At 35.8% G+C, this 12,915-nt stretch overlaps 2 pseudogenes; both read right to left on the reverse strand.

Annotated features, from left to right (window-relative positions):
- Positions 1-1,327: 1,327 nt before the first annotated feature.
- LOC148779977 (putative WRKY transcription factor 34) lies at positions 1,328-5,381 on the reverse strand (annotated as a pseudogene).
- Positions 5,382-7,792: 2,411 nt separating this feature from the next.
- On the reverse strand, positions 7,793-12,647 carry LOC148779978 (putative WRKY transcription factor 34; annotated as a pseudogene).
- Positions 12,648-12,915: the final 268 nt, after the last annotated feature.

Raw genomic sequence — 12,915 nt, forward strand, 5'->3', positions numbered from 1 at the left:
CCTAGAAATTGTTTTTTAGGAAAATTATTTTCTAGGAAAACGTTTTCCTAGGAAAATTGTTTTCTAGGAAAATTGTTTTCTAGGAAAAAACGTTTTAAAACGTTTTCCTAGGAAAATTATTTTCTAGGAAAATATTTTCCAGAAAAACCTTTTCTAGGATATTGTTTTTTAGGAAAATTGTTTTCTAGAAAAACATTTTCCTAGAAAGTGTTTTCTAAAAAACCTTTTCTATGATATTATTTTCCTAAGAAAGTGTTTTCTAGGAAAACCTTTTTCAGGAAAGAGTTTTCTATGAAAACGTTTTCCTAAGAAAGTGCTTTCTAGGAAAGTGTTTTCTGGGAAAACCTTTTCCAGGAAAGTGTTTTCTAGGAAAACCTTTTCCAGGAAAGTATTTTCTAAGAAAACCTTTTTCAAGAAAGTGTTTTCTGGGAAAACCTTTTCCAAGAAATTGTCTAGGAAAACATTTTCCTTAAAAGTGTTTTCTAAAAAACATTTTATAAGAAAATGTTTTACAGGGGAAAATATTTTCTTTTTCCATGAAAGTGCTTTCTAGGAGAACATTTTTCTCCGAAAACCCTTTCCTAAAATTGTTTTAAGGGAAAATGTTTTCCAGGAAATTGTTTTCCAAGAAATTTTCTTCTAGAAAAACATTTTCCTAGAAAGTGTTTTCTTGAAAATGTTTTCTAAGAAAGTGCTGAATAGGAAAATATTTTCTAAGAAAGTGTTTTCCAAGAACGTGCTTTTTAGTAGAATGTTTTCCTAAGAAAGTGTTTCCTGGAAAATATTTTCCATGAAATTGTTTTCTAGGAAAACGTTTTCCGAGAAAATGTTTTTTAGGAAAAAATTTTCCTAGAAAGTATTTTCTAGAAAATGTTTTCTAAGAAAATGTTTTACAGGAAAACATTTTCTAAAAAAGTGTTTTCCAGGAAATTGGTTTCCAGGAGAACCTTTTCTAGGAAATTGTTTTCTAGGAAAATGTTTTAGGGTAGATGAGTCTCAGTAGGGACTTCATCTCCTACATAAACAATTAAAGATAAACTTTATGGGCTTTTGAGACCAAGACAGCTACATACATCGCATCTACAAAAAAATAACGGAACTTTTTCACCCTCCAAAGGAAAACATAGAAAGGTGTCCTTGGTGGAACCTAGTTGATAAACTGGATCCACATAGAGTGAAATACAATATTGCATGTATGTTTTTCCATAACCCGAGCCTTAAAATAGCATTTCCATGGCAAAAAAATATATGGAGGATGATGGTATCCAACTAAAGTTGAAAGTAGCATACGTGAATGCTGAAAGTGAAGGTCATGTACTCCTCATACAAGAAGCACTCTAGAATGTACAACTAGAAAGATATACATCAGATGAAAAATATACATACAAAAATAAAAGATAATGACAACCCAATATATATAACAAGGATAAAAATGTGAACATTTGAAAATTTAACATGCAATAGGTTTCAAAATTTAACATGCAATAATAGGTTTGGTAAATCACTTGCTTCATCTAGCTCTAAACCCTAAACCCTAAACCCTAACCAAATGACAAGATTGTCAAGATTGTGACTACATTACAGTAGAGATGAAAATGTTCAGATCAGTTCATAAGTGAACAGATAGAAGAAAAACATGAGCATTTAAAATGAGTATAATCTGGAATTGGAGGGGCACTATTCCCATTCAACCAATCTGGCTTGGGTGATTCTTGAGACAGATCAGGCTACAGATAATAAAAATAAAAAACCCAGAGATGGAATAGCCCACCTCTAGATCGTAATCCAACTCAGGCAATTCCAAGTCAAATCGTCGATTTTTAAATTTAAGTATGAATGATGGGCTAGTCTTTCAATATAAGCTGTTGTAAGAGCAAAAGTTCTAGTTCATGGAATCAAATCTCCAAAAACATCAGATAGTATCTCGAAGTTTATCTTCATAATAAAAAACAGAGAGGGCAAATCATCGGAAGTCTCATTAATAATTACACAAACAAGACAATGGAAAACTTAGAAAGGCGGACATCTTGGTGGAACCTAGTTGATAAACTGGATCCACAGAAAGTCTGATTAATAAGCACACAAACAAGGCAAAGGAAAACATAGAAAGGCAGACACCTTGGTGGAACTTAGTTGATAAAAAAACTGGATCCACAGAGTGAAATAGAATATTGCACAACTGTCAAAAATTTAATAAAATAGGGTGAATCGTTCAAGTTATTAAAAATATATGAACACCTACATACATGAACAACTACTGCTACCTATCACATTCTTTCTACAGTTGTTAAGCATGGTGCTAAAATACACCAATTAAGAAATAAAAATTTAGCAGTGGAACAATTAGTTCTGCTCATTTCTTCCTTAGGTTCATCAACAATCAGGAACATGCGTAAATTAATTTACAAGACGCAAGTTCTTTCCAGGTGAACGTCTGATAAACCACGCTAGATGAAGAATCATTGTTTATAGACTCATCTCAATATCTAAACATGAAATACCTTTCTACATATTTCCATGAGTGTGCATAAACTTCCTAAAATGTTGATATCGTGCAAAATTAAATGAATTTCAAATAACTTCGGACTATTCTTCAATTGCTTAGCTCGCACAGGATCTGAGAACCGATAATAATCTCGCCAGCGATATTTTCAAATGAGAATCTCACTATGTTTATGTACAAAGGATGCCATTTATATTCACTTACCTTGGATATGGATTTCCTTTAACAACTTTCTGCCCGTATTAGCGCCAGCGGTATCCATCATCAAGCAACTTCACTAGTCCTTTGCACAACTACTCTTGCTTCACGTACAGCCCTGGAGCCCAAGTTGGTTTCAATCAGAAGACTGTCCTTCTTCCTGTAATCAGCATATATGCAGGGCGATCTTATGTTTTCCCACCATGCATATCAGTAAAAGATTCTCTCTTCCATGTAAATGTATCCAGAATATTGAAGGCCGGAGGCCTCAGCTTCAGGAAGCAGTGGCTTCCAATTACTGTAGCACTTCTGTGTTTATTAATGGAAAGTGCTACGCTTACACGGCTTTCAAGAGAGCGCTGCAAAGGAGAAGCCACAGCATCCATACCACCCCATGGAAGCCACAGCTTCTGGCAGCTGCTTCTTCCACCAATCAAACTCACCCTAGTTAGACTTTGTACTTCAATGAGAGGATAGGACTAACCCAAAAATGAATTTTGCATTCGTTTAGACTCAGAGTCCTCTTCATCAGCATCGTCTTCATGAGATACACTCCCTTGGGTAGGCCCTGTCTTCATCATCGCTAGGTAACATTGATGAAAGCTAAGGAGTATCCGTAGATTCAAGGTTACAAAACTGTTTCGCTTGAGCAGTCGAAGATGGGTCTGAAATATCAGTAAAAACAGAGGCAGAAGAAGTCCTCTCAAGGCCATCTCCCCTCCACTCTGTGCCCCCCTTGTCTTTAACAAACCCCAGAAAGCTCCGCCACATTGAGCCCCTTTCAACTTTGACAAGAGAACTTTGGGCTTGTTCAGGTCTATCTGAAAACTCACTACCTGGAAACCCTAATCCAACAGCTGAATGATGATTTGGCTGAGGTTTTGGGTGAATATGGGAGCCCATGTAAATGATTTCAGTGATCTGACCATCATGGGAACGTTCCACCTTTTTCTTTACCTGACAATTGGGGTGAGTACATTTGTAATAGCTTCAAGGATACTCGCTACCTTTAACCTGTTTCTGTCAAATGCAGCTTTCGAATCTCCTACAAAAATTTGCTGCCCCCCAAAATCCTCTACAATTTGTTGATGATTGCGCTCAGGAACTTGCTCAACAGGCATACCATGAGAAGGGCCCACCTTGAAGGGAAATGCAGTTGGTTTCTTCAACCCTAATGTTGGGAGCTTCAGGATGAGGCACAGGGTCACTTGTGCTATTGCTTAGCGGTGTTGATTTCACAAAAGCTGTCTGATATTCATTTTCCTCTGATTGACTCTGATTTGAGCCTGATTTGAGTCGACAGAGGCCTAGATGACAAGAAGGGAATATCAATGATAATTATACTCAGTGCAACACAATAAAGAACTAAGCAGCTAACCATTACTGGAAAAATCTATCATGCACATGAGAAAGAAACACAAAATATCAGTGTAATGCTTATGACAATCCAATGGGACCTTCTAATTACATGTAACCCTGAGGAACCCCGAGGGAGATGATCAACCAGTAATTTGTTCATTAAGATGTTATGTAGCCAACTTTGAGGGATGACCTTACAAGTACACCTCAAAATGATATAAATTACTGTAAAGGAAACATAGAGATCCACCATACAGATCATTTTTTCCCTTTTAAATAGACAACAACCGTAAACCCACATAAAGAATAAAATTGAAAAAAAACAAGAAAAAGTGCAACACAACAGCCCTAAAAGTCCCCCCGCAGCTGGTGTAATCTTTTATGCTGCTTAATTTGCCTCAAAAGCAAGCATGTTGTAAATCACTTGCTTCATCTAGCTCGAAACACTAAACCCTAAACCCTAACCAAATGATAAGATTGTCAAGATTGTGACTACATTACAGTAGAGATGAAAATGTTCAGATCAGTTCATAAGTGAATAGATAAAAGAAAAACAGGAGCATTTAAAATGAGTATAATATGGAATTGGAGGGGCACTATTCCAATTCAAACAATCTGGCTTGGGTGATTCTTGAGACAGATCAGGCTACAGATAATAAAAATAAAAAACCCAGAGTTAGAATAGCCCACCTCTAGATCGTAATCCAACTCGGGCAATTACAAGTCAAATCGTCGATTTTTACATTAAAGTCTGAATGATGGGCAAGTCTTTCAATATAAGCTGTTGTAAGAGCAAAAGTTCTAGTTCATGGAATCAAATCTCCAAAAATACCAGATAGTATCTTGAAGTTTATCTTCATAATAAAAATCAGAGAGGGCAAATCATCGGAAGTCTCATTAATAATTACACAAACAAGGGAAAGGAAAACTTAGAAAGGCAGACACCTTGGTGGATTCTAGTTTATAAACTAGATCCACAGATAGTCTGATTAATAATTACAATAACAAGGCAAAGGAAAACTTAGAAAGGCAGACACCTTGGTGGAACCTAGTTGATAAACAAACTGGATCCATAGAGTGAAATACAATATTGCACAACTGTCAAAAATTTAATAAAATAAGGTGAAGCGTTCAAGATATTAAAAATATATGAACACCTACATACATGAAAACCTACTGCTACCTACCACATTCTTTTTACAGTTGTTAAGCATGGTGCTAAAATACAACCTCCAGAATGAGATGGACAGCTCGATAAGAAATCACATTGTGGCACAATACCCATAATGTTTGTCGAACCATCTGAGGCAGTAAAATCCATCTACTAGCTATACATAAATAACATATGCTCACTGAAACTTGAGTTTAAGTAATTACTTACAGTCATAACCAATGATGATCATCTACCAAAATTACACATATTAAGTTTTTATTTGCATTTGGCTAACTGCTACCTATCACATTCTTTCTACAGTTGTTAAGCATGGTGCTAAAATACAACCTCCAGAATGAGATGGACAGCTCGATAAGAAATCATATTGTGGCACAATCCGTTAAACCCATAATTTTTATCGAACCATCTGAGGCAGTAAAATCTATCTACTAGCTATTCATAAATAAACTATGCTCACTGAAACTTGAGTTTAAGTAATTACTTACAGTCATAACCAATGATGACCATCTACCAAAATTACACATATGAAGTTTTTATGTGCATTTGGCTAACTGCTACCTATCACATTCTTTCTACAGTTGTTAAGCATGGTGCTAAAATACAACCTCCAGAATGAGATGGACCGCTCGATAAGAAATCACATTGTGGCACAATCCGTTAAACCCATAATTTTTGTCGAACCATCTGAGGCAGTAAAATCCGTCTACTAGCTATTCATAAATAACATATGCTCACTGAAACTTGAGTTTAAGTAATTACTTACAGTCATAACCAATGATGACCATCTACCAAAATTACACATTAAGTTTTTATGTGCATTTGGCTAACTGCTACCTATCACATTCTTTCTACAATTGTTAAGCATGGTGCTAAAATACAACCTCCAGAACGAGATGGACAGCTCGATAAGAAATCACATTGTGGCACAATCCGTTAAACCCATAATTTTTGTCGAACCATCTGAGGCAGTAAAATCCATCTACTAGCTATTCATAAATAACATATGCTCACTGAAACTTGAGTTTAAGTAATTACTTACAGTCATAACCAATGATGACCATCCACCAAAATTACACATATTAAGTTTTTATGTGCGTTCGGCTAACTGTTACTTCATAAATTTCTGTATAAATGTGGTGTACTACAGTTAGAACTACAAACAATAACCTCCCAACAATCATGGTATTATCAATCAAACAAACAAGTCATCTTATTTAATAAATATTAGAGTAAAATTTAATAAGCTAAGATTATAAAACAAAGACAAGTAGATTACCTAGCTGGGTTACCCCACGAACATAGAGTGGATTCTTGACCACGTATAACATATACCTCAAGGGTTTTCGAAGATCACTCATCTTGGGATCTATTGATAGTGAGAAGGAACCTGCAATGGATCACATCTATAAGGCAATTAGATGTCCAAGGATGAAATTACGAAAAATTAGGCAATGATGAAGCTAACTATGGTCCTTTTTGGTAGAAAGTGCTTTACAGGAAAATATTTTCTAAGAAAGTGTTTTCCAAGAAAGTGCTTTCTAGGAGAATGTTTTCCTAAGAAAGGTTTTTTTTGGAAAATATTTTCCATGAAATTGTTTTCTAGGAAAACCTTTTCAAAGAAAATGTTTTCTAGGAAAAAGTTTTCCTAGAAAGTGTCTTCTAAAAAATGTTTTCTAAGAAAATGTTTTACAGGAAAACATTTTCTAAAAAAGTGTTTTTCGGGAAATTGGTTTCTAGGAGAACCTTTTCTAGGAAATTGTTTTCTAGGAAAATGTTTTAGGGTTGATGACTCTCGGTAGGGACTTCATGTTCTACATAAACAATTAAAGATAAATTTTATGGGCTTTTGAGACCAAGACAGCTACATACATCGCATCTACAAAAAAAAAACGGAACTTTTTCACCCTACAAAGGAAAACTTAGAAAGGCGTCCTTGGTGGAACCTAGTTGGTAAACTGGAACCACATAGAGTGAAATACAATATTGCATGTATGGTTTTCCATAATCCGAGGCTTGAAAGAGCATTTCCATGGCCAAAAAATATATGGAGGTTGATGGTATCCAACTAAAGTGGAAAGTAGCGTATCTGAATGCTGAAAGTGAAGCTCATGTACTCCTCATACTAGAAGTACTCTAGAATGTACAACTAGAAAGCAAGTATACATCAGATGAAAAAAATACATACAAAAAGAAAAGATAATGACAACTCAATATATATAACACGGATAAAAATGTGAACATTTGAAAATTTAACATGCAATAGGTTTGGTAAAGGATAATCGAAATGCCTAAACTGTTATCTTGATAAGAAACCATGCCATCATTCCAACTCTAACAAAGAAAAATCTACGAAAGAATGAGAAATTTCTCCAACTTTGTGAGACATCCAAATTTGACGTCTAATATTCCATTGAGATCAGATTCCTTAGGATCTGTTGTAGCAAGCCATTTTAGTAACTTTCGCAATAAAGAATAAAAATAGGTTTCCATCAGGGCCCTTGAGAGAATAAATTTATCCCCTCCAAAGTAACCAAGCCACCCCAATTAAGAAATAAAAATTTAGCAGTGGAACAATTAGTTCTGCTCATTTCTTCCTTAGGTTCATCAACAATCAGGAACATGCGTAAATTAATTTACAAGACGCAAGTTCGTTCCAGGTGAACGTCTGATAAACCACGCTAGATGAAGAATCATTGTTTATAGACTCATCTCAATATCTAAACATGAAATGCCTTTCTACATATTTCCATGAGTGTGCATAAACTTCCTAAAATGTTGATATCGTGCAAAATTAAATGAATTTCAAATAACTTCGGACTATTCTTCAATTTCTCAGCTCGCACAGGATCTGAGAAAAGATAATAATCTTGCCAGCGATATTTTCAAATGAGAATCTCACTATGTTTATGTACCAAGGATGCCATTTATATTCACTTACCTTGGATATGGATTTCCTTTAACAACTTTCTGCCCGTATTAGCGCCAGCGGTATCCATCATCAAGCAACTTCACTAGTCCTTTGCACAACTACTCTTGCTTCACGTACAGCCCTGAAGCCCAAGTTGGTTTCAATCAGAAGACTGTCCTTCTTCCTGTAATCAGCATACATGCAGCGCGATGTTATGTTTTCCCACCATGCATATCAGAAAAAGATTCTCTCTTTTATGTAAATGTATCCAGAATATTGAAGGCCGGAGGCCTCAGCTTCGGGAAACAGTGGCTTCCAGTTACTGTAGCACTTTTGTGTTTATTAATGAAAAGTGCTACGTTGTTTTGGAAGCTGTGGCCTTACACGACTTCCAAGAGAGAGCTGCAAAGGAGAAGCCACAACATCCATACCACCCCATGGAAGCCACAGCTTCTAGCAGCTGCTTCTTCCACCAATCAAACTCACCCTAGTTAGACTTTGTACTTCAATGAGAGGATAGGACTAACCCAAAAATGAAAAATGAATTTTGCATTCGTTTAGACTCAGAGTCCTCTTCATCAGCATCGTCTTCATGAGATACACTCCCTTAGGTAGGCCCTGTCTTCATCATCGCTAGGTAACATTGATGAAAGCTAAGGAGTATCCGTAGATTCAAGGTTACAAAACTGTTTTGCTTGAGCAGTCGAAGATGGGTATGAAATATCAGTAAAAACAGAGGCAGAAGAAGTCCTCTCAAGGCCATCTCCCCTTCACTCTGTGCCCCCCTTGTCTTTAACAAACCCCAGAAAGCTCCTCCACACTGAGTCCCTTTCAACTTTGACAAGAGAACTTTGGGCTTGTTCAGGTCTATCTGAAAACTCACTACCTGGAAACCCTAATCCAACAGCTAAATGATGATTTGGCTGAGGTTTTGGGTGATTATGGGAGCCCATGTTAATGATTTCAGTGATCTGACCATCATGGGAACGTTCCACTTTTTTCTTTACCTGACAATTGGGGTGAGTACATTTGTAATAGCTTCGAGGATACTCGCTACCTTTAACCTGTTTCTGTCAAATGCAGCTTTCGAATCTCCTACAAAAATTTGCTGCCCCCCAAAATCCTCTACAATTTGTTGATGATGGTGCTCAGGAACTTGTTCAACAGGCATACCATGAGAAGGCCCACCTTGAAGGGAAATGCAGTTGGTTTCTTCAACCCTAATGTTGGGAGCTTTAGGATGAGGCACAGGGTCACTTGTGCTATTGCTTAGCGTTGTTGATTTCACAAAAGCTGCCTGATATTCATTTTCCTCTGATTGACTCTGATTTGAGCCTGATTTGAGTCGACAGAGGCCTAGATGACAAGAAGGGAATATCAATGATAATTATACTCAGTGCAACACAATAAAGAACTAAGCAGCTAACCATTACTGAAAAAATCTATCATGCACATGAGAAAGAAACACAAAATATCAGTGTAATGCTTATGACAATCCAATGGGACCTTCTAATTACAGGTAACCCTGAGGAACCCCGAGAGAGATGATCAACAAGTAATTTGTTCATTAAGATGTTCTGTAGTCAACTTTGAGGGATGACCTTACAAGTACACCTCAAAATATTATAAATTACTGTAAAGGAAACATAGAGATCCACCATAAAGGTCATTTTTTCCCTTTTAAATAGACAACAACCGTAAACCCACATAAAGAATAAAATTGAAAAAAAAAAAGAAAAAGTGCAACACAACAGCCCTAAAACTCCCCCCGCAGCGGGTGAAATCTTTTATGCTGCTTAATTTGCCTCAAAAGCAAGCATGTTGTAAATCACTTGCTTCATCTAGCTCGAAACACTAAACCCTAAACCCTAACCAAATGATAAGATTGTCAAGATTGTGACTACATTACAGTAGAGATGAAAATGTTCAGATCAGTTCATAAGTGAACAGATAAAAGAAAAACAGGAGCATTTAAAATGAGTATAATCTGAAATTGGAGGGGCACTATTCCCATTCAACCAATCTGGCTTGGGTGATTCTTGAGACAGATCAGGCTACAGATAATAAAAATAAAAAACCCAGAGATGGAATAGCCCACCTCTAGATCGTAATCCAACTCGGGCAATTACAAGTCAAATCGTCGATTTTTACATTAAAGTCTGAATGATGGGCTAGTCTTTCAATATAAGCTGTTGTAAGAGCAAAAGTTCTAGTTCATGGAATCAAATCTCCAAAAATACCAGATAGTATCTTGAAGTTTATCTTCATAATAAAAAACAGAGAGGGCAAATCATCGGAAGTCTCATTAATAATTACACAAACAAGGCAAAGGAAAACTTAGAAAGGCAGACACCTTGGTGGATTCTAGTTTATAAACTGGATCCACAGGAAGTTTAATTAATAATTACAATAACAAGGCAAAGGAAAACTTAGAAAGGCAGACACCTTGGTGGAACCTAGTTGATAAACAAACTGGATCCATAGAGTGAAATACAATATTGCACAACTGTCAAAAATTTAATAAAATAGGGTGAAGCGTTCAAGATATTAAAAATATATGAACACCTACATACATGAAAACCTACTGCTACCTATAACATTCTTTTTACAGTTGTTAAGCATGGTGCTAAAATACAACCTCGAGAATGAGATGGACAGCTCAATAAGAAATCACATTGTGGCACAATCCGTTAAACCCATAATTTTTGTCGAACCATCTGAGGCAGTAAAATCCATCTACTAGCTATACATAAATAACATATGCTCACTGAAACTTGAGTTTAAGTAATTACTTACAGTCATAACCAATGATGACCATCAACCAAAATTACACATACTAAGTTTTTATTTGCATTTGGCTAACTGCTACCTATCACATTCTTTCTACAGTTGTTAAGCATGGTGCTAAAATACAACCTCCAGAATGAGATGGACAGCTCGATAAAAAATCATATTGTGGCACAATCCGTTAAATCCATAATTTTTGTCGAACCATCTGAGGCAGTAAAATCTATCTACTAGCTATTCATAAATAAACTATGCTCACTGAAACTTGAGTTTAAGTAATTACTTACAGTCATAACCAATGATGACCATCTACCAAAATTACATATATTAAGTTTTTATGTGCATTTGGCTAACTGCTACCTATCACATTCTTTCTACAGTTGTTAAGCATGGTGCTAAAATACAACCTCCAGAATGAGATGGACAGCTCGATAAGAAATCACATTGTGGCACAATCCGTTAAACCCATAATTTTTGTTGAACCATCTAAGGCAGTAAAATCCATCTACTGGCTATTCATAAATAACATATGCTCACTGAAACTTGAGTTTAAGTAATTACTTACAGTCATAACCAATGATGACCATCTACCAAAATTACACATATTAAGTTTTTATGTGCATTTGGCTAACTGCTACCTATCACATTCTTTCTACAGTTGTTAAGCATGGTGCTAAAATACAACCTCCAGAATGAGATGGACAGCTCGATAAGAAATCACATTGTGGCACAATCCGTTAAACCCATAATTTTTGTCGAACCATCTGAGGCAGTAAAATCCATCTACTAGCTATTCTTAAATAACATATGCTCACTGAAACATGAGTTTAAGTAATTACTTACAGTCATAACCAATGATGACCATCTACCAAAATTACACATATTAAGTTTTTATGTGCATTTGGCTAACTGCTACCTATCACATTCTTTCTACGGTTGTTAAGCATGGTGCTAAAATACAACCTCCAGAATGAGATGGACAGCTCGATAAGAAATCACATTGTGGCACAATCCGTTAAACCCATAATTTTTGTCGAACCATCTGAGGCAGTAAAATCCATCTACTGGCTATTCATAAATAACATATGCTCACTGAAACATGAGTTTAAGTAATTACTTACAGTCATAACCAATGATGACCATCTACCAAAATTACACAGATTAAGTTTTTATGTGCATTTGGCTAACTGCTACCTATCACATTCTTTCTACAATTGTCAAGCATGGTGCTAAAATACAACCTCCAGAATGAGATGGACAGCTCGATAAGAAATCACATTGTGGCACAATCCGTTAAACCCATAATTTTTGTCGAACCATCTGAGGCAGTAAAATCCATCTACTGGCTATTCATGAATAACATATGCTCATTGAAACTTGAGTTTAAGTGATTACTTACAGTCATAACCATCGATGACCATCTATCAAAATTACACATATTAAGTTTTTATGTGCCTTCGGCTAACTGTTACTTCATAAAGTTCCGTATAAATGTGGTGTACTACAGTTAGAACTACAAACAATAACCTCCCAACAATCATGGTATTATCAATCAAACAAACAAGTCATCTTATTTAATAAATATTAGAGTAAAAATTAATAAGCTAAGATTATAAAACAAAGACAAGTAGATTACCTGGCTGGGTTCCCCCAAGAACATAGAGTGGATTCTTGACCACGTATAACATATACCTCAAGGGTTTCCGAAGATCACTCATCTTGGGATCTATTGATAGTGAGAAGGAACCTGCAATGGATCACATCTATAAAGCAATTGGATGTCCAAGGATGAAATTTAAAAAAATTAGGCAATGATGAAGCTAACTATGGTCCTTTTTTGAAAATTATCGAAGAGGAATTGAGCTTACAACTTCAGAGGCCCCTACAATTACGTAATTGAATAAAAAGCATAGGACTCAACAATCTAACAATTTTAAGATCAAATTCTATGTAAAAATTAGGAAATACATATTGAGCACATTAAGA

Source organism: Amborella trichopoda, chromosome 10 (genome assembly GCF_054954075.1).
Source record: "Amborella trichopoda isolate Santa Cruz 75 chromosome 10, AtrichopodaSantaCruz75HAP2 v2.0, whole genome shotgun sequence".
Classification (NCBI taxonomy): domain Eukaryota; kingdom Viridiplantae; phylum Streptophyta; class Magnoliopsida; order Amborellales; family Amborellaceae; genus Amborella; species Amborella trichopoda.